The sequence below is a fragment of the Neophocaena asiaeorientalis genome, unplaced genomic scaffold, assembly GCF_003031525.2.
Source record: "Neophocaena asiaeorientalis asiaeorientalis breed wild unplaced genomic scaffold, Neophocaena_asiaeorientalis_V1.1 scaffold110, whole genome shotgun sequence".
NCBI classification, from domain to species: Eukaryota; Metazoa; Chordata; class Mammalia; order Artiodactyla; family Phocoenidae; genus Neophocaena; species Neophocaena asiaeorientalis.
Genome location: NW_020175053.1, coordinates 2,441,946 through 2,461,524, shown reverse-complemented (window position 1 = coordinate 2,461,524; position 19,579 = coordinate 2,441,946). Strand labels below are relative to the sequence as shown.

The 19,579-nt window shown below is 40.3% G+C and overlaps 1 protein-coding gene across 3 annotated transcripts in view; it reads right to left on the bottom strand.

Moving 5' to 3' along the window:
* Positions 1 to 19,579, bottom strand: part of PTPRM (protein tyrosine phosphatase receptor type M) — a 743,754-nt gene that overhangs the window by 267,765 nt on the left and 456,410 nt on the right. The gene's annotated exons all lie outside the window — the stretch shown is intronic.

Sequence of the window (19,579 nt, the reverse complement as noted above, 5' to 3'; positions counted from 1 at the left end):
AGGTGAGGTGCCCATTCTATCTGGGGCATAGTTAATTAAACAGTAGATGTGGCCTCCCGACCACCCGACAACACAGTTAGTCACGGCTGTATCTCATGAGACAGAATGAAGTGGGCCACGAAGTACAGATTTTTGAAAGCGTAACGTAATCCAGAAGTAATTTTTACTTTATATAGCTTATATGTAGTAGGAGGGAGGAAATATACTGATATTCACTAATAATGCTTCACTTTACTAAAACTTAATACTAAGTTTCTTTTGTATTCATTTCCTGAATACCCAAGAGGTAAGAGAGAAGGGAATTACCAAGAAAAAGGTTTTCCAATAAGATAATGCAGGTTAGATTGCAAGTTTATCCTGTACAACCTGCAAATAAGGAGAAATGGAGAGAATCGGAAGCTGCAACTCTGCTTCCTCTCTCCCCTCATCTCCATCCTCACTTTCCATCCATCTTTCCCCAGCTTTCCTCATTTATTAAGTCAACGCATACTTTCTGAGCCCCTAGTATGTGCCAGGCACTGGCCTGATTTAACTTGAACAATATGATATTTGACACCCCCTAGAGAAAGACAATTGTTTTGTAATTTTAATGCCATCTAAGTGAATACGGCTGAAAAAAATTAATTTTTCCAAGTAGCAAGTTGATGAGGATCAGATGAAAATTCAAGAATTAAATGATTATTTAGTGGGCCTCCATTTCAGCCAGTTGGTACGTTATGCCATGCACTCTACTCCAGACGTATTACTTTTTAAATAGCTACCATCTACTCATCTTCAGATATATTAAAGGAAGAACTAAGTTGACTAGAGCAATTTCAAACCCAAAATGTCTTTTCATCCTTGCTCCACAAGACAAATTAGATTTGCAAGCATCCAGACCTCAAATCTATTTGCTCTTTAATAATTTAAGCACCGAAAGGTCAAGCAACTCTTTTCTATTCCCCTTTATCAAAGTCCAAGTGCTAATGAAAAATGGCTGAATCCGTTCTGCTGCCCAGTGGCCACACACTGCTGCCTCCTGGATGGAAATAAACACACTACTGGCATCCAGGTCAGCGGTACCTGGACAGAACTTGGTGACTGATGCGTTTTTCATTTGTACAAATAACATCATCCCACTGATGATTTTCACAAGATCTTTCCAACCACAAGTGTCATCTCAAAAGTACGTTTGAAAATCTCACTGTTTGAATGTTTTTCCTAAAAGGATGATTGAAAAGAGCAAATTCTCACAGATGGAAAACCAAACAGAGGTTTCTAGCTTAGTGAGCTGAATTAAAATCCTTTTAATGTGTTACTGATGGCCTCTTTGTTTATCAAAGTCTCACCATTCCTAGCCTTCCTCCACCACTGTTCTGGAATTTAAAATCACATAAAACTTTCCTAAGGCATTTGCAATGTGAGGGCACAATCCATCGTGAAGATGAATCTGCCAAAAATGTGACATCACTGTATCCGAACTTTCTTACAGAATGAAATTTAATTTAAAGTTTAATTGATGCTAGGCTTTTCTACAACAAAACTCTGAGGCTTTTAGAAGGAGAATAAGAAATCTGCATTTATATAGACTAGCCCATGAAGTATAACCTAGAAAAGAACATCTGAACATCTTTCATGTAGTTTGTTAAACTTGAAAGTTCAAATGTGACAAAATGGTTTTGGTCTTTTCTAACTTTGAAGATGTTAGGGGAAGCCTACTGCAGACTTGAAACTGACTTCAAGATGTGTGTCCTAATTCATTTCCGGATTAAGCCCTTAGTCATAAGTCCATTTTCCTACCCACTTATTCTGTTTCTTATCAGCATAAAATATTGAAGGATTATCCAACCAGATAGCAGGATGGTGGGGGGTGAGGAGGAGAAAAGTACTGATCCGTTTCATTGCTGCTTTTGCCAATCCTTTAAAGTTGTCATTTCTCATCATTTCAAGGACTTAGAATATTTTTCATTTCATGGCACTATTAGTGACTTTCAGCTTGATCTGCAATTTTTGGTAAAAACCACCTATTCTCTCTCTAGAAAAAAAGAATGAAGTCTAGTATTAATATCTTCCTGAAGATTAACTCTTTGCAGGGGGGTGAGGGAAAATGAAAGTATAAATTATATTCAAGGCAGGTAAAATAAATGTGTAATTCAGGTTTATTTATGCAATAACGCAGAATGCATTTTCTTCCTGTTCTTTTTCAGTCACATCCTTTCCCTAAACCTGTCAGCATTTACTGAAATGACACCCTGAAGATCCCAATGACCTGGTACAACTGAACTACATTTTAAAAGTATTGTCACCAGTTTAAAATGAGGAAAAAGAAAGGTCAGTTCAATAAGTTCAATGTGTTTGTCATCATGACTAGGATCCACATAACACTGGTGCTGAGAGCAGCTGACAGAGCCTGTCCTGCTCATTGACTCACAAATGAGGTCTGATCACTAGTTTTCCACAAACAATGGACCCTGGGTAACACACTGCACAGCATAAACTGATCCGTTTAATTTCTCTTTGTCCTGCTCTCTTCTAGATAGGATCGGCCGTCTATTGCTGTGGCATATTTTCAGGGTACCACAAATAAAACTGATGCTCTCTCGGCCATAATTCATCATCAGGAGCTCGCCTGGCATCCCTAAGTTACTTCTGTTCTGCATGTGTGTGCACGTGTGTGTGTGTGTGTATGTGTAAGCACGCCTGAGCACGTGCTCCCACACCCTGCTGCTCTGCTAGTTAGTGACAAAATCTGATATAATAAAATATTAATTATAGCTGAAAGGCTGGGCGAGAAATATGAACTCAATTACAGCTCCATATTGTGAACAAAGGGCAGGAAGGAAAAATCCTTTAGTTATGGAGGTTTGGGATAATAAAAGGACAACTAGAACATTAGACTTGGGCCGAGAAGCTGTGTAAAAGGCCACATGTTATTAATCTTCATGACAGGCACCAAATTTCAAGTAAATTAGTCCAAGATGGAACATCTTTAAGAGTGACTTCTCCTCCTTTTAACAAGTGAAGACGTTTTCCTTTGCACACTTCATTTCAGTTACGTTTGTCATAATTTAATCATCACAATTTCATAACAAATGCATGACTATAAAAATTATAACTCAAGGTCTGCTACTATTTTTAAAGCTTGTTTTTCTTAAATAGCTCTAGGGATTTGAATAAAACTAGAAAAATCAAATACTATCAAAGCCATACTAAATATCTTCATTATTATACTCAAGTCAGGATCTTTCAGTCCCTAAAGGTAGCAGTAGTGCAGGCCAGGTGAGCCAGAATACAAATGCCACTGTCCCGAAGGGGGTGCCACTGAGAGCACAGTGAACTGGGATCCCCATGCCCAGGTGACTGGGTCCAGCACTGCCACCAAATCATCCCCTGACCACTAAGGTCCTTTCCAGCTCTGATATTTTTATAATCCCTGGTACAAGATCAGGCAAGTTGTGACGTCAACAAGTGAGAAGAAAACTATTTTATTCATATTTCCTTATTTTCTACGATATTTATCACATATCAAGCCTTGTGCCAGGCACAAGGGAAGAAGAAAAAGAGGAATGAAGTCCACACTGTCCCCGTTCTCGGGGTGTTAGAAACAGGTCCCTCCAACAAAGAACTGGGACAAGATGCTGACAGAGGTTTGTACAGAGTGAAAGAGGGTACAGAGGGGGAGTGTCAGTGTCTACAGAGGACTTGAGGACACAGGGGCGTGGAGGGGGAAGCTGGGGCAAAGTGAGAGTAGCATCGACATATACACACTACCGAATGTAAAATAGCTAGCTAGTGGGAAGCAGCAGCATAGCACAGGGAGATCGGCTTGGTGCTTTGTGATGACCGAGAGGGGTGGGATAGGGAGGGTGGGAGGGAGGCTGAAGAGGGAGTGGATATGGGGACTGTGTATGCATATGGCTGATTCACTTTGGTGTACAACAGAAACTAACATGGTATTGTGAAGCAATTATACTCCAAAAAAGATCTACTGAAAAAAAAAAATCTCTTGTGGCATCAGCTTCCCCGAGGACATCTGGCCTGGACCTAGTGCCCAAACGCTCCTACTGCCGGTGACGCCTGAAGACTGTCCTGTGCTGCCTACAGCCATCAACTTTCCCCCCAAATTAGAGATAAAGCAATGACAGCAAACAAAAAGCTCATGTCTTTGGATTCCCAATGCAATCTCCATTCACTACGACCACCTGTGCCAACAAAGACCCACCCAAATCTCAACAAGTCTCCCATCAGACTCCCGAGAGGCACGAGGATTCTTCATCAATAGGACCAAACACTGAGGGTAATGGCCGGGCTCTGGCTCAGATGCCTGCCAGGGCCCAGCAGGCCTGTCCCGAGAGTGCCCGAGTTTCCCGGAGAGGAATCCCAGGAGTGGCAGGGTTCTCCTCACAGTTTCCATACTGCCCAGCTCCTGGCAGAAGGACAGTGCAGGGCATGACAGCCAGGGCTGGTTGCTGACTCCCATCCCGCTGTGATGCCCAAGGTGAGGAATAAGAACCAGGTAGATTGCTCTCTGGGGGAGGGCAGGGAGAGCAGCCTGCAAACACGCAGAGCCTGGGTCTCTGCTCCCCTCCACCTCCCCACAGGTGCCTTCCAGGCAAACTTGGAACTCCTTTTTCTGCCTTCTCTAATCATGCCACAGGTTACAAGAGCCATCTTCTCTCAATTTTAGTTATTTCATTTGCTCTCCATTTTAATCATTAAGGTGAAGTCAAAATATTACAGATGTGTTGGTTGTTTTGGGGGCAGTGGTGGTAGAATTTGGCAGTGAGAGCCCCTTGCACCCTTCCCAGGCCAGTGGCCCCTGGCCTGGCCTTCTGCAGAGAAGGCCCTGAGCAAGGCCTGTGCACCTGCCCTGTGGGCCCCGGAGCATCAGACTGGAGCTCTGGTCTCCTACACAGAATCCTTTGGAGGGGATTATGTTGAAGAAAAAGAAAATCTGAGACATGAGGGAAGGAAAGCGAGACAGTATATTTTCATGCACAAAAGCAAGTTTGAAATGGAGTTTGAGGGAAAGTTAAATTAAGTTTCACAGTATAACTGCTCAAATACATCTGCTCTATTATTATTATCTTCCCCTGCAATTTTTCAGGCTTCTTTTCAAGGGTTCTGGAAGAACAAACTTAGTTTCCAAAATGAATTTTCAAAGAGATGACCGACACTGTCATCCTAAAAGCAACTTTAATAAAAATGATCTTTGTTTCCTGGCAGTAAAGGAATGCAGAGTATTATTTTTTAATACAATAAAAGTCACCTAAAATCAGGTGGGGGAAGGGTGGTGGCAGTGGTAATAAGGGATTTAGTACCTTTTGTGAACACACTGTGTAGCAATTCAGCTACAATAACTCATAAAAAAACCGAGCCAATATAGTAATATAAAACTGAAGTTTTACTGTTAAATGACATTTTAGTTTTTGTGACTATGTGTACCAATGAAAAAAGGAAAAATTTTAGGTTGGAAGTCAGGTATTTAGAGCTCCTTTCCTTAAACAAGTTTAGCAATGGATAGAACCTTTTCAAAAGGTTCCAGAACTGTGACAAAAGAACCTTTAGTCCCAAAGGTTTAAGATGGTCTTGCAGTTTACAATTCTTCAATAAAGAAGAGGGAACAATTTAAAAAAAAAACTATTAATAAGCATTTCAAAAGAATTGGTATTTTCTTTCTTTATCCTCCGGAGACTATTAAACACGGTAATATGAAAAAAGAACATACATATCAAAAAAAAAAGACTGATGAATTTGATTAAAATTGATTTGATTTGATTTGATTAAAATCCAATACACTAAAACAAAGCTGTTTAACCCAAGTCCTTCAAGTACTCAAAATTTCGCTAGTAAACACTGAGCAGATTTTGATGGAGTTAGGCTTGACCAAAAAAATAAAAAGGAAGTCTTAGCTTAAAAACAAAAATGAAGAAATAGTGAAGAAAACCAAAACCAAAAAACCCTGCTTTAACTTCTAAGAATGAAGTATTAGAGATAAACCCCAAAGATTACAAGGATCATAATCTAAAAACAAAGGCATTATATATTTTCTTAACACTGGAAGAGACAATAAAGAAAGGATATTAATTTTCAGAAAAGCCCATGTCTGCAAAGGAAGGTGTAACCACATTGGTTCCAGAGAGATTCTGCAGGGACGATGTCTGTGGCAGGGATGGCTCCTGGGAGGGGCCTTGCAGGCCATGCACTGTTGCACAGGGAGAGTATGGCTGACTGTTAATCCCCCCAGACCTCAGTTCCTGTATCTGTACACAGAGTGCTGGCATTTGACCAGGAACTCTGCTCTGGATGATTAGAAATCACTTCATAAAGGACCAAGCATGGGACTGCCACATTATAGCTACTCAATCCAAGTAACAACAATTCTTCATTTTTTTATTAGCATAATTATTATTCCTGTCAGATCATAACTGAGGTTCAGAAGTATTATACTGGGACTTAGAAACTTTCCTATGACACAGGCATAAAAAAAGAGGCTACCAAGTTATCTACAAGGTACTGCCGTCTTTACAGACCAGAATAGAGTCAACAATAAATAAGAAAAGCTTTCCTATATTGAGCTGATAACGTCTGTGGTAGATGCTGTCCTGACTGCTTTGCTTACTGTCATTCACCTCCTAGCTGCCCTTTGAGGTAGATATTATCACTCACAACTAATTGAGGAAGAAAATGAGACAGAAAAGTATCACTTGCCCGAGATTATAGGGCAAACAAGCACTAGGATTTAAACCCAGGGTCACCAAACTTCATACTGTGGTTGGCTGCATATTTGATGCTTCTGAACAGCTCTGCACCTTCGTTCCCAGGAAAGAGCCCTTGTTTGTAACCTCTCCAACCAGCAGTGCTTTCTCATCTCTGTGGGGTTTGGATTGGAACAGTAGGTCTTCTAAAACTGATGATTTTACAGAATGACTGCACATATTTCTTACAACGACCATAAACTTATTGTCAAAGTATGGGTTTCCTTTAGAATACAGATACTATTTTTTTAAATATAAATTTATTTGTTTTTATTTATTTATTTATGGCTGCGTTGGGTCTTCGTTGCTACACACGGGCTTTTCTCTAGTTGTGGCGAGCAGGGGCTACTCTTCGTCACAGTGTGTGGGCTTCTCACTGCGGTGGCTTCTCTTGTTGTGGAGCACGGGCTCTAGGCGCGCAGGCTTCAGGAGCTGTGGCTCACGGGCTCTAGAGCGCAGGCTCAGTAGTTGTGGTGCACGGGCTTAGTTGCTCCGCGGCATGTGGGATCTTCCCGGACCAGTGCTCAAACCCGTGTCCCCTGCATTGGCAGGCGGATTCTTAACCACTGCGCCACCAGGGAAGTCCCCACAGATACTACTGAAGTAGTAGTCTACTTCAGTAGTAGTAGTAGCAGTCTCGGTATATTGGCATAAAAGTTAAAGGGCAGTAGTGATTGGAAATTTTAAGTATTTTACCAAAAACGAGGAATAAAGGGAATAAAAACCGAACATCAATCTAGTCAGTGTGTTTTGTTAAGCAAATCCTGATATTATAGTTTTACCCTTTCTTAGCACTTCAATTTACAAACAACTTTCGCCTGTATTAATCCTCATGAAGATGCTGTGAAACGGATAGATCATGTGTTAGACCCAATTTCAGAACTAAAGAAAGACTCAGAGTTCACAGGATGCCCAAGGTCACACAGTAGTGTAAACAACACAGCCCAGGTGCAAACCCAAGGCTTCTGGTCCATGCAATTGTTCTTTTCTTTTAATTAATTACTAATTAATTTTAAGCTTTCATTACATTTTAATTGCTTTTGATGATAGTTGTTTTCAGAGAATTCTTTGTAATAATTCTCCATGGTTCCCAGTTTTTTCTTAAAAAAATATAATTCTAATATACCTTTCAGGTATGTAGCATTATAATTCAACATCTGTATACACTACAGAGGGGCCACCATGACAAGTCCAGGTACCATCCATCACCCCACAGTTCATGCCCCTTCGCCCATTTCTCCCACCTCCCAACCCCCTTTCCCACCTATGGGGGGCGGGTGGAAAGCAAAGGAGAAAGGAGGGTGTCAGTGACCCTGAGAGGTGAGAAGCAGAAGTTTCAAAGGGGTCAGTATAGGCGTGCAAGATTCTAGTGACGTTCCTGATGAAATATGAACTTGTACCAATGGCTTATTTGAAGTAGTCCTTCTGAATTTCTCTTCTTATTAAAAAAAATAAGATTGATCCAAGGGTAAGGGTAGGGTATTTTTTTATGCTTCTGCACTCTATGGAAGGGTCATGGTATTTAACTTTTATTTAGAGATGAGAATATAAATTTTAAACGCTTCTTCTTCCTTATACATCCAATGAGTTAAAAAGGAGGTTTGAGATCTTCGGCTTTTTATCTATAAAGGTTTCAGTGATAATTACTTCTCACAAGAAAAAGATGACGTTCAATTCAATAAACATTTATTGTACACTTAATTAGGTTTGAGGTACTGAAGGATATTCAGAAACTAAATTATCAAAATCATTTTGTGATCATTTTGCATTTCCTATTATATTTACATACATTTTACATAATAATTAGCCTAGGAAAAGGCTCACTTCCAACATTAAATTCATAAATCTAATTAATACTCCTGAGTGCTGGTCAAGCTTCATTTACTATGTGTGTGGTTTTAATTGTATTTGCTGGGATGACCACTGTCTACATCTCTTCACTTCCTCTGATCCTAGGCTGTTCTAAAGGCTGCTCCTCTCCTTGGTGGACCCACACCTGCCTTCCAGCCCCTGACTGGCCACTTCCTACTTTTCCTTGAGTTTCAGCTGAAACAGCACATCCCGATTTCCTTGTTGGGATTTCATCCTTCTGTCATATGCTCTCAGTGTACTCTGGGCTTCTCTACACAGCTTGATCACCATCCTAGCACAGTGACTTGAAAATAAAGATGCTCAATAGATATTTGGTGCACAAATGAATGAATAATAGGCAAATGTCAACACTCAAATTTCCTATAACACTTGGCAATATTATAAAGGACAAGAATTTTAACTAGATACTAATAACTTCAGAGAGCTCTTACCAATTCTCACTGAGCAGGAAATACACTGACACTGGACAGGCAAACACTATTAGGGAAACATAGAGAAATGAAAAAAATAGGACACAGAGAACAGCTCAAAATGGATACGATGATATGGAGAAAACAAACATTGCTACCCAATCGTTCTACTATCTCACAGATTGAAGAACTGACTGTTAATTAAATTAAGGAGCTGAAAACCAAATATAGGTAACCATCACAAGCACAATGTAATAACAGACTTAATAAAATAATTTTTGATGAAATAGAAGGCACATCAGCTTTTTCCTGTGCTTTGCTGTTCTCATCATAAACAATTACACTGTACATACTTAGAAGCGCTGGTTGAGAAAATGTTCTGCTGAAGAGAATGACATAAAACAGTGTTCATTATACGGCCATGTCCGCCCTCCTCCATAGGATCACGAGGTTCTGACAGCTGAGGAGAGTGGTCAGGTCCTCTCCGAGTGGCTCCTTGGCTCCCAAAGCCCACAGCTCTCAGCAGCTCCCTGGATGGGCTTTCACTGTCTGCCCCAAGAGTAACTATCAGCCTCCTTGAACTTGTCATCTTTTCTCACGTACTTATGTGATTGTAACACTTAAAAAAATGAAAGTGAAGCACCCATAGTCGGATCAGTTAGTCTTTGTCAAAATGTCCAAGATCCTGTCTCCCAAAGCCTAACAGTCTCAGCTCGGAACACCTCTAGAAATTCATCCCTTAAACTCCACGGAATCAATAATCGAGATTAGGAAGACCCAGCAGCTGCTGAGAGCAAATGGCAGAGCAGCAGTGAGATTTGTCACTCAGGCGATAAGTTGTTCAATTCAAGGCACCGGCAACCTTCTGGGGCTCTGGGTTTACAACTGAGACAGTTTTTAAGTGATTCCACTGTTTCATTTATGGATGGTTCAGATAGACGGTGTGGGGGGAAGAAGCAGGAGGTAATTTTCTCTATTGTCAGTGGCCAGTGAGTTCAACCTGCATGTCTGCCTCCCCATCCTGACAGGTGGCTTCTGGGCTCCTGGTCAGCTGGTGGGGAGGCTGTGCCCAGCGCTACTGACCTCACCTCCAGGGAGGCGGTCACATATGATAACGTACGGCCTCCACTATAAATGACACTCAAGGGCCTTTATGTAGCCTGCAGTCCAACCTCAGACATTGATCTTTGCAGAGACAACCATGGGTTCCTTTGGGTATAGGAATGAGAACAACAAGAAACGGTGTGATCAAAACCTTGAGTCTTCCCTGTCCCTCAGCCAAGAGTCAGCCACACTCATCCACTAAGCGTCCTGGAGCATTCACTCCTTTTGCGCTCTTTCAGTAAGCCAAGACACCATCTCATCCATTCACTGGCATTGCAAACACACCCCAGTGTGTTTCATAATGGTCCCAAAAGTGCCTAGCACAGGCTCAGGGCAAAGGGGTTAGGGTGATCCAGTAAAAGGAAGGTAGAGAGAAGCAAAAAGACAAAGGTCCAGAAGGTTCTTCTGAGCAAGAAGGACTAACAACGTCACCTCTTTACCACTTATGAAAACTGGGATTTACAAATATTCACATGGGGCTTCCCTGGTGGCGCAGTGGTTGAGAATCTGCCTGCCAATGCAGGGGACACGGGTTCGAGCCCTGGTCTGGGAGGATCCCACATGCCGCGGAGCAACTGGGCCCGTGAGCCACAACTGCTGAGCCTGCGCGTCTGGAGCCTGTGCTCCGCAACGGGAGAGGCCACAACAGTGAGAGGTCCGCGCACCACGATGAAGAGTGACCCCCGCTTGCCACAACTAGAGAAAGCCCTCGCACAGAAACGAAGACCCAACACAGCAAAAATAAATAAATTAATTAAAAATATTCACATGATTAGAAATTTCCAGTAAATTACCAGAGAGTCATGGCTGAGCTAGTTTTTCAATTTTGAGTGTCCTAGTATGCACTTTAACAATACTTTAAACAGTTAACATCACCAATCACTTTGATTAGGCGATACATTCTTTTTCTTCTAAAAGAACTAAATGTTTCTGGTTCCCCTAAGCCCCGTTTCTAATGAAAATTAGCATTTGACATGTACAAGATCCCTTCCCTAAGGGTTAGCGATACCTTAACTGGGTGGATGAAAAGGAACACCTGTACACCTGTCCTATGCCCCGTCCCACTAACCCACCCTCCACGGCTGCAGCTGATCTTCCCTACATTTTTTCCTTACCTAAGTCCCTGGAATGGCTGCTCACTGCCCATTGGATACATCTCCACCCTCTGGTATGGAGCATAAGGTCACCCAATCAATCAATCTACCCCTGATCTCCCTTTCGCTTCTCCCATCTCGCCATCCCACCCCTCTCTAATTATATCACACTTCTCATCACCAGAGCAGGCCAACTTGGTCCTCCCCGCCCTCCTGGGATGCATCTGTCTTGCGCAGTATTTAGTCCCTGCCACATACGTAACCTCCTGACTCCATCTGACATACATCCCGTGGGCAACATCCATCTGTCAAGACTCAGCTCCTCTCTGGAATCTTACCCAACACCCCCCACCCCAGGTACAGCCCCGCCCTCAGGCTCCTCAGCACCCGAGACAGGGGACCAGAGCACATGCTGGGCTCATGGGTCGAGACTGCAACCCCCTGGAGAACAGAGCCCACGACAGGCCCCTCTGGATCCCCAAGGAGTCACACAGTGCTTGGAACCTAGTGTCTACTGCGTCAATGTAACCCCAACAGCAGCTCCGTGAGCTAACATGGCGTCATCCCTTGCTTTGGAAAGATGAGTGGCCTGAGGCTCAGAGATGTTAAGAGATTTGTAACCATCACATAGATAGTCGTTGAGAGAGCTGGGATTTGAAACTGGGTTTATTTACTCCAAAGAGTATGTTCTTTCCCTATATCATGGGAGTCATTTTAGAAAGTTAGGTCCGCTATTCATGTGATGCATATTTAGAGTAATTATTTGAATATCAGAACTGAGTTTCCTGCCTATGTCAAAGGATGGAAGACTGATTCTGCCCATCCAAAAGACCACGCGTGACACCTGATACTGTCTTATCTTTTAGGCCGTAATGATATTGCTTATTCATTACTGATAGATTCAGTAGTTTCCAATTAATTTAGAGCAAAGTACTGGGTACATCTGAACATTATACATTGATTTATAATAGGTCAATTTAAAATGAAGCTTTTTTTTTTTTTTTTTTGGCTGCGTTGGGTCTTCGTTGCTGCACGCAGGCTTTCTGGCTTTCTCTAGTTGCGGTGGGCAGGGGCTACTCTTCGTTGCGGTGCACGTGCTTCTCATTGCGGTGGCTTCTCCTGTTGTGGAACACGGGCTCTAGGTGCACAGGCTTCAGTAGTTGTGGAGCGCCAGCTCAGTGGTTGTGGCTCGCTGGCACTAGAGTGCAGGCTCAGTGGTTGTGGCGCATGGGCTTAGTTGCTCCACGGCATGTGGTATCTTTCTGGGCCAGGGCTCAAACTCATGTCCCCTGCATTGGCAGGTGGATTCTTAACCACCATGCCACCAGGGAAGTCCCTGAAGCTACTTTTAAATTACAGAATCTTTGGATCTTAAGGTAAACTTTGCATTGTAAGGTTTTACACTATAGTTTTTTCTTTCATCCAGCAAGAAAGTAATATAAAGAGATAAATTTTTTTAAGGATAAATAATAAAATATTTGCAAATCGCTATTTAACTGGTTCCTCTGAGCCAAGATCAAACTAACAGATAAAACTATTCTGATTAAAGGGCAATTTTTATAGAGACACAGATGTAGAGAACAAACCAATGGACACCAAGGGGGGAAAGTGGGGGTGGGGTGGTGGTGGGATGAACTGGGAGACTGGGATTGACATGTATACACTAATATGTATAAAATAGATAATTAATAAGAACCTGCTGTACAGAAAAATAAAATAAAATAAAATTCAAAAAAAAGGACAATTTTTAGAATCTGGAGAATAAATTCTAATATAATCAGAATGACTGAATGACCATAAAATGGTACTTGAATAACAGATACCTCTCTTTTAAGAAAGTGAAAGGAGGAGCAGATCCTTCGAGAGTGGAGACAACAACAGACCCCACTGAGCCAAGCAAGTTACTTGTCTCATGGACTCCTCGTTGGTATGGCACGTTGCAAACTTTACTTTTAGAGTGGTTCTAAACAGAAGATCGGTTTCCTTTTGTTTTATGCTTAAGTTTATTCATAAACTTAAGTTTACAGCTGATAAAGACCATAATTAGCTAACGACTCAGGGGTCAACATGGAAACACCTAACCTTTTTAAAGAGCTGTTGTACAGAACTGGGGTTGGGGGAGAGTTCATTACCTAGTTATAGTATCAGTTCCTCAAAACTTGCAAATGCATAAATAATCAGGTAACCAGAGGCAATCAGAATTTAAAATGCAGGAGAGACATTAGAATTTATAGGAATTCTATTTAGGATTTTATTGATAGACACACTTATTAAATTCTTAATTTATTTTTCATGTCAAATTAGATTTTTCGTGATAGCAGATTTGAAGAGAATGAGACAAACAAAGGAAAAGGTAGAGGCCCAGGGCTGGTTGTGTGAAAAGAAACAATGAGAACCACCTACTGCTACAGCCTGAAGGGTGCCAGAGCAAGAAGAAACACTTACGTAGCATTTAGTGTGTGTGAAGTACGGTTTGAAGTACTATTTGAAATACAGTACCTCATTTAATCCTCACAAGAACCCTATAATGCTGAAATGCTCAAAGGCTCCTTGCATGAAGCAGAAGAGAAAGGGGTGTCCAAGAAGGTGGTGACAACGCAGTGATAATGTCTTTCCTGGGACTTAGAAAGGGGAGACAATCGTATAGATTGCTGCTGCTTTAAAAAAAATGTAAAAAGAATCTGGTCCATACTTCCTAACATCAAACTTCTAGACCGTAGTCAATCATATGCCAACAATTGTAATTCCTAAAATAGGAAACTTCTTAGAACAAAATGCATGATTATCTCCTACCTTTCATTAGTAATAATGATCTCTTTCCTTTCTTTTAATGACAAAAGTTAGTTTCACTGTCCCATCCGAGGTGGCAAGTGTCACAGACTCCCTGGCACTCTCACGCGGAGTCCCTTTAACAAAAACTGCTGTGTGATACCCAGCTTGGGGCCACGAGTGCAGGCCCACAAAGAGAATAAAGCTCGTTTCCCATACAGCTCCAGGATCAAATGGAACGTGTGTGAGAAATATAACACATTTTCTTAAAATAAATACAATTGCTTTACTGCCTGTTTATCCTCAATGGAATGAAAACTTGTCCTTCACCTTCTTCGAAGACTAAGAGTGGATTTTTCAAAAGACAGAGAGCTGTATAATGAGAAAAATAGCATCCTTTAATGCCTTTTTCGTTTTCTGTCTAATTTGTTACAAAAGAATATTTGATGAGTAATTTGAATAACTCAAGAAATACTGAAGTTAACAATGACGCTTTAATATCAGAACGTTTCCTACTTTACCACGTAAAACAAAGCAGCATAAGGAAAAAAGTGTTAGGAGTAAATGAGAATAGCACACATTTGCAGTCTACCATGAGAAAAAATTCAAGGCAAAATCAGTTTAATAAAAATCTGGACATAGTACATAAAAATAAATTCTTGACTTATATATGAAACTGCAGGTGTTACATGATACAAGTCTTTTTGTTTTTAAATCAGAGGTGTTTTGGATGAATAAAGCATTTATGATTGCTTTTTACTAACAAGAAATATTTCCTATCTCATTTGAAACCTTACTTACCTAGGACACATTGTTGAAAAAAGTTAGGCAAAATATGTCTTCCATTCCTTATGCCTCCTCTCTTCCCCATTCATAAGGTAGTGAAGTTCCTATTTACTTTAAGATTTTGGCCCCGATTCTCAGCAACAGAAACTATTCACAAATTGCTTTTTAAACATAACTGTTGAGGAAGCATTCAACTTAGAGGATAGCCACAGTATAAGTCACCAATGACTGCCAATGCACAGCATTAAAATAATTGGGGCTAAAGACATGGAAACAACCTAAATGTCCATCGACAGATGAATGGATAAAGAGGATGTGGTGTGTGTGTATATATATATAATATATATGAATATTACTCAGCCATAAAAAAGAATGAAATAATGCCATTTGCAGCAATACGGACGGTCCGAAAGATTATCATACTACGCGAAGTAAATCAGAATGAGAAAGACAAATACCATGTGAATATCACTTATATGTGGAATCTAACATATGACACAAATGAACATACCTATGAAACAGAAACAGACTCACAGACATAGAGAACAGACTTGTGGTTGCCAAGGGGGAGGGAAGGACTGGGAGGTTGGGATTAGCAGATGCGAACTCTTATATACAGGATAAATAAATAAGGTCCTACTGTATAGCACAGGGAACTATACTATAACTATATCTCAATACTGAGATAAACCATAATGGAAAAGAATATGAAAAATTATATACATGTATAACTGAGTCACTTTGCTGTACAGCAGAAATTAAACACAATATTGGAAATCAACCATATTTCAATAAAATTAAAAAGAAATAATCTGGACTACTTTACTATTAGAAGAACAAAGTGGCTGCCATGAATTAAAATTACATTCACATGGTTCAGCCTCGGTGTTAATGCTTTGGTTGTTGCTGTGATTACTGCCCTCCTTCCATCCCTCCCTGTAGGCACACACTGTAATAGATGTTTTCCCCACTCAACAGTTTCTCCTGAATGAATGAATCAAAGAACGATTTGGTAATCTTCGAACATTCCACTGAAATGAATATCAAAATATTTAATTAGTTAACATATTCAAGCACTGAGTTTTAATTAAGAAGACACCGAGCTGCAAAACATTTATGAACAAATTAAAGCAACAATGCCTAAGGAACAAAAACGAGAGTCATTTGAATTACAAAAACGTGATTGAGTCTCAAGCCACAGCCCATTAGAAGGTATAAAACATCATTAATGAGGGTTACTGCACACAGCAGATTATATATAAAGACATACATTACAAGAGTAAAATCACAGACAGAATTTTTGTTAGTGCAAGAAAAGCACCACAGTTAGTGTAAAACTCATTCTTTATTTAGAGTTGCTCTTTTACTGCCAAATTATTAGGGTTTTCTCTGTTGGACTCTGTCTGCATGTAATAAACAGTGGGGAGAAGACGAGAGAGAAATGAGGTGATTCTAAATGAGTAAAAGAAAATTCAGCTTTTCCCTGTCTTATTAAAGAAAAAAAATTGAATCCATGAACAGACATTAAAATTCTGTCCTAGGTGCTAGTTTACTGTCTGGAATGATGGAATTTGTGTTCTTCCCGGCCATCTCAGGATTTAAATAATTTTATGTGACAGAGCTGATGCGCTGATCGATAAAAAGACAACAATCATTTACACTGAGAGTTTAGTGCAATTTCAAGAATCCGCATTAACCAAGCTGAGTGTTTGTAGTGGAATCAGTACACAAGCACCTCACTTAGTAAAGTGCCTCAGTGAAGTATGACTGAATTTTCAACACCAATGAATATGGATTAAAGAAAAATCAAATCAATCAAAAGAATGGGTTTTTTGCAATCACACAATGACAGTATTTTTGAACACATAATTCTGTGCAAAATCCAGGAAAGCCAACAGATGTTCACTTCCATTTCTTCTTCGAGTATTTATCTCACCATTTGGGAGAAGCTTTCTTGTATTGCAGTTGATTACATGTGCATTTTGCAAATTTCCAGATGTGTTCAAATGTTTCAATCTACATTATGGCTTTATATTTTAGGCCCCTATGAGTCCCTAATCAGAGTTCTTATTTCTCTAAACATTAAATGAAATTGAAAATTTTCATATACCCCATTTAGACTGAGAGTATTATGGACATTTTTTTCCCAAACTAGTCTTTCTAGATATATTGGTCTTCCATCTACTCAATAGATAATCAGTCGCATTATGCTGTACTATAATAATGAATCCTTTGAAGAGAATATTCACTTTTCTCAAAAAAAAATATTTTTGACAGGTGAGTTTGAGATAATTTCCTCTCTCAAATTTGTGCCAATAAAATTTACCCATTTTAAGACAAGCATCCTTCCAGTAAAGGTGGCATCTGTAGTGGATTTCCCTGTAATGCTTATTGAACTGTTTGCCACAAGAATTGATCTTGATTCTAGCATTGTAGATTTCCACGATGGATATAGATAGTAAATTTTGTTCATTTCAAGCTGCTAACATTGTAGAAGAGGGCATCATAGAGGCAGAATGCACAATGACCCCAGTCAATTCCAGGAATGCTTAGCCAGTAACAAGATGATGTTTCATAAAAGCAAAGCAGTGCTGAACTTGGAAAATCAGGCAGCATGACAGGTGTGAAAGAGCACGTGACATGATAAACTGAAATCTTCACAGAGTTAGAGCTGGGCCTGCTGAAATGATGTGAGACCTGCGTCTCAGACACCCTGACCAGCATCTGAATTTCTATTTTATAGACATAAGAATACAAAGCCTGAGGATGTCTACAACTAACTAAGTAGTAAGGCTTCAAAGTCTCCAAAAACAACTAGAAAGGTGTAAAGGAAAAGAACAAAACCGTGCCTTAGCAAGGCAGATGATGGAAAATATGGGTAGTCGTTTGGGACACAACTGACACTTTAAAAAGATAAGAAAAGGGTTTCTGGGGCAGGACTAACATGGATTGCCCAAGGAAGTGTTATTTGAAAACTTAGACTTGGAAAGATCTATACAAAGATGAGGATGGCAATCCAACTGAAAGGGTTAGAAGGAAAGAAGCAACAAGAATAGAAAATGTGTGAAAGGAGTTTTTATGAGAATAAAGTAGAGTGTTGGAGAAATGGTTAGGGTTTCAGCTTCCTTCAGTTTGGAGGCTCTGAAAGTGAATGACCTCTACCCTCTCATTTCATCGAGATGCCTCCGCGGTAGAACCTGGACTCCTGTCCTAACGGCCTGTTTTGCTGAGTCTGGGCAACTCAAACTGGTCAGAAACAAATGATGTTCTCAAGGCCACGGTCAGAGCGTCAATTTTCATTTAATAATAATTCAGCTTTCTGGAGTAAAAAAGTCTGACCCGCGGCCATAGGTATGCTTGGGTCTTGGAAAGCCATCCAATGAGGGTGAGCCTGGGGTCATTCAGTTCGTGCAACCCCTCAGTGCCAAACAAATCAACCCAAAGGGCCTGGGCAGTGTCAGTGGCATCGCTTTTCTTGCAGAAATAATATCTTACATCTGGAACAGAGCTTTTACATATTTCAGTGTTCTCACTTACTGCACCTATGAGTGGCGATCTGAAATCCCTTACATGGGCTACTACTTTGAGTAAGTCAGCAAACTAAAACTTGTTTCATATCATTTTGCAGGGTTTTCAAATAAAAGTTTCTGTGATTCTACCCTAATGTGAATTCTCTATCAACTAATGCTTGTCTGTTTTTCATCTTGAGTCTGTGAACTGAAACTTACATATCTTATCAGGCAGAAAGAAGTCCAATGGATCCGCCTTGGATACTGTAGTGAAAACGTGATCAAAGAGAGGCCAGGTTTCAAAAGGTTAATGCAATAAAATTCTACAAAAGGCACAGGGAAAGGAACCCCACCCCCGGCCCTGTAGCCTTAATTGTGAATGTAAATGTTTCCTTGGAGAACGCTATTCAAAGGAATAGGTTATTTTCAAGGGAATCTACTCTGTTAGTACAAAATATCTGAATCCCTCTGAAACAAGTAGAAATTTCATTTATATAGATTAATGAGCTTATGACAAGTTCATACTCAAGAGTTATTCAGGCATTCCTTTGCTCCTTCCTATGAAGAATAAATTTATTTTATCCATTCACGGTAAAAGTTATACTTTGTAGTTTCTTAGCTATATAAATCATCACACGATGAGAAATGAGGCCTACATCATGGTAATAAACTTAAATCTGTTCAAATAAAGACTTCACAATCATCTTTCCAATCACCTGTTTCTTTAAAAAAAACAGTTATACACCACATATTCAATTGAGAGATTAGCCAGTTTACTGAAGGTTAAGGACTTAAAACTCCCTGTAAACAAAAACAAAAGCACTCCATGAAAGTCCATTTAAGGAATAGGGCTCACCTGACCTTGGGTAGCTAAATTACAGGGAGCAATTACCTTTTAGGAGGAAAGCCACCTCCGAAAGGACTGGGGTTTTTTTTTTTTACATCTTTATTGGAGTATAATTGCTCTACAATGGTGTGTTAGTTTCTGCTTTATAACAAAGTGAATCAGTTATACATATACATATGTTCCCATATCTCTTCCCTCTTGCGTCTCCCTCCCTCCCACCCTCCCTATCCCACCCCTCCAGGCGGTCACAAAGCACCGAGCTGATCTCCCTGTGCTATGCGGCTGCTTCCCACTAGCTATCTACCTTACGTTTGGTAGTGTATATATGTCCGTGCCTCTCTCTCGCTTTGTCACAGCTTACCCTTCCCCCTCCCCATATCCTCAAGTCCATTTTCTAGTAGGTCTGTGTCTTTATTCCTGTCTTACTCCTAGGTTCTTCATGACATTATTT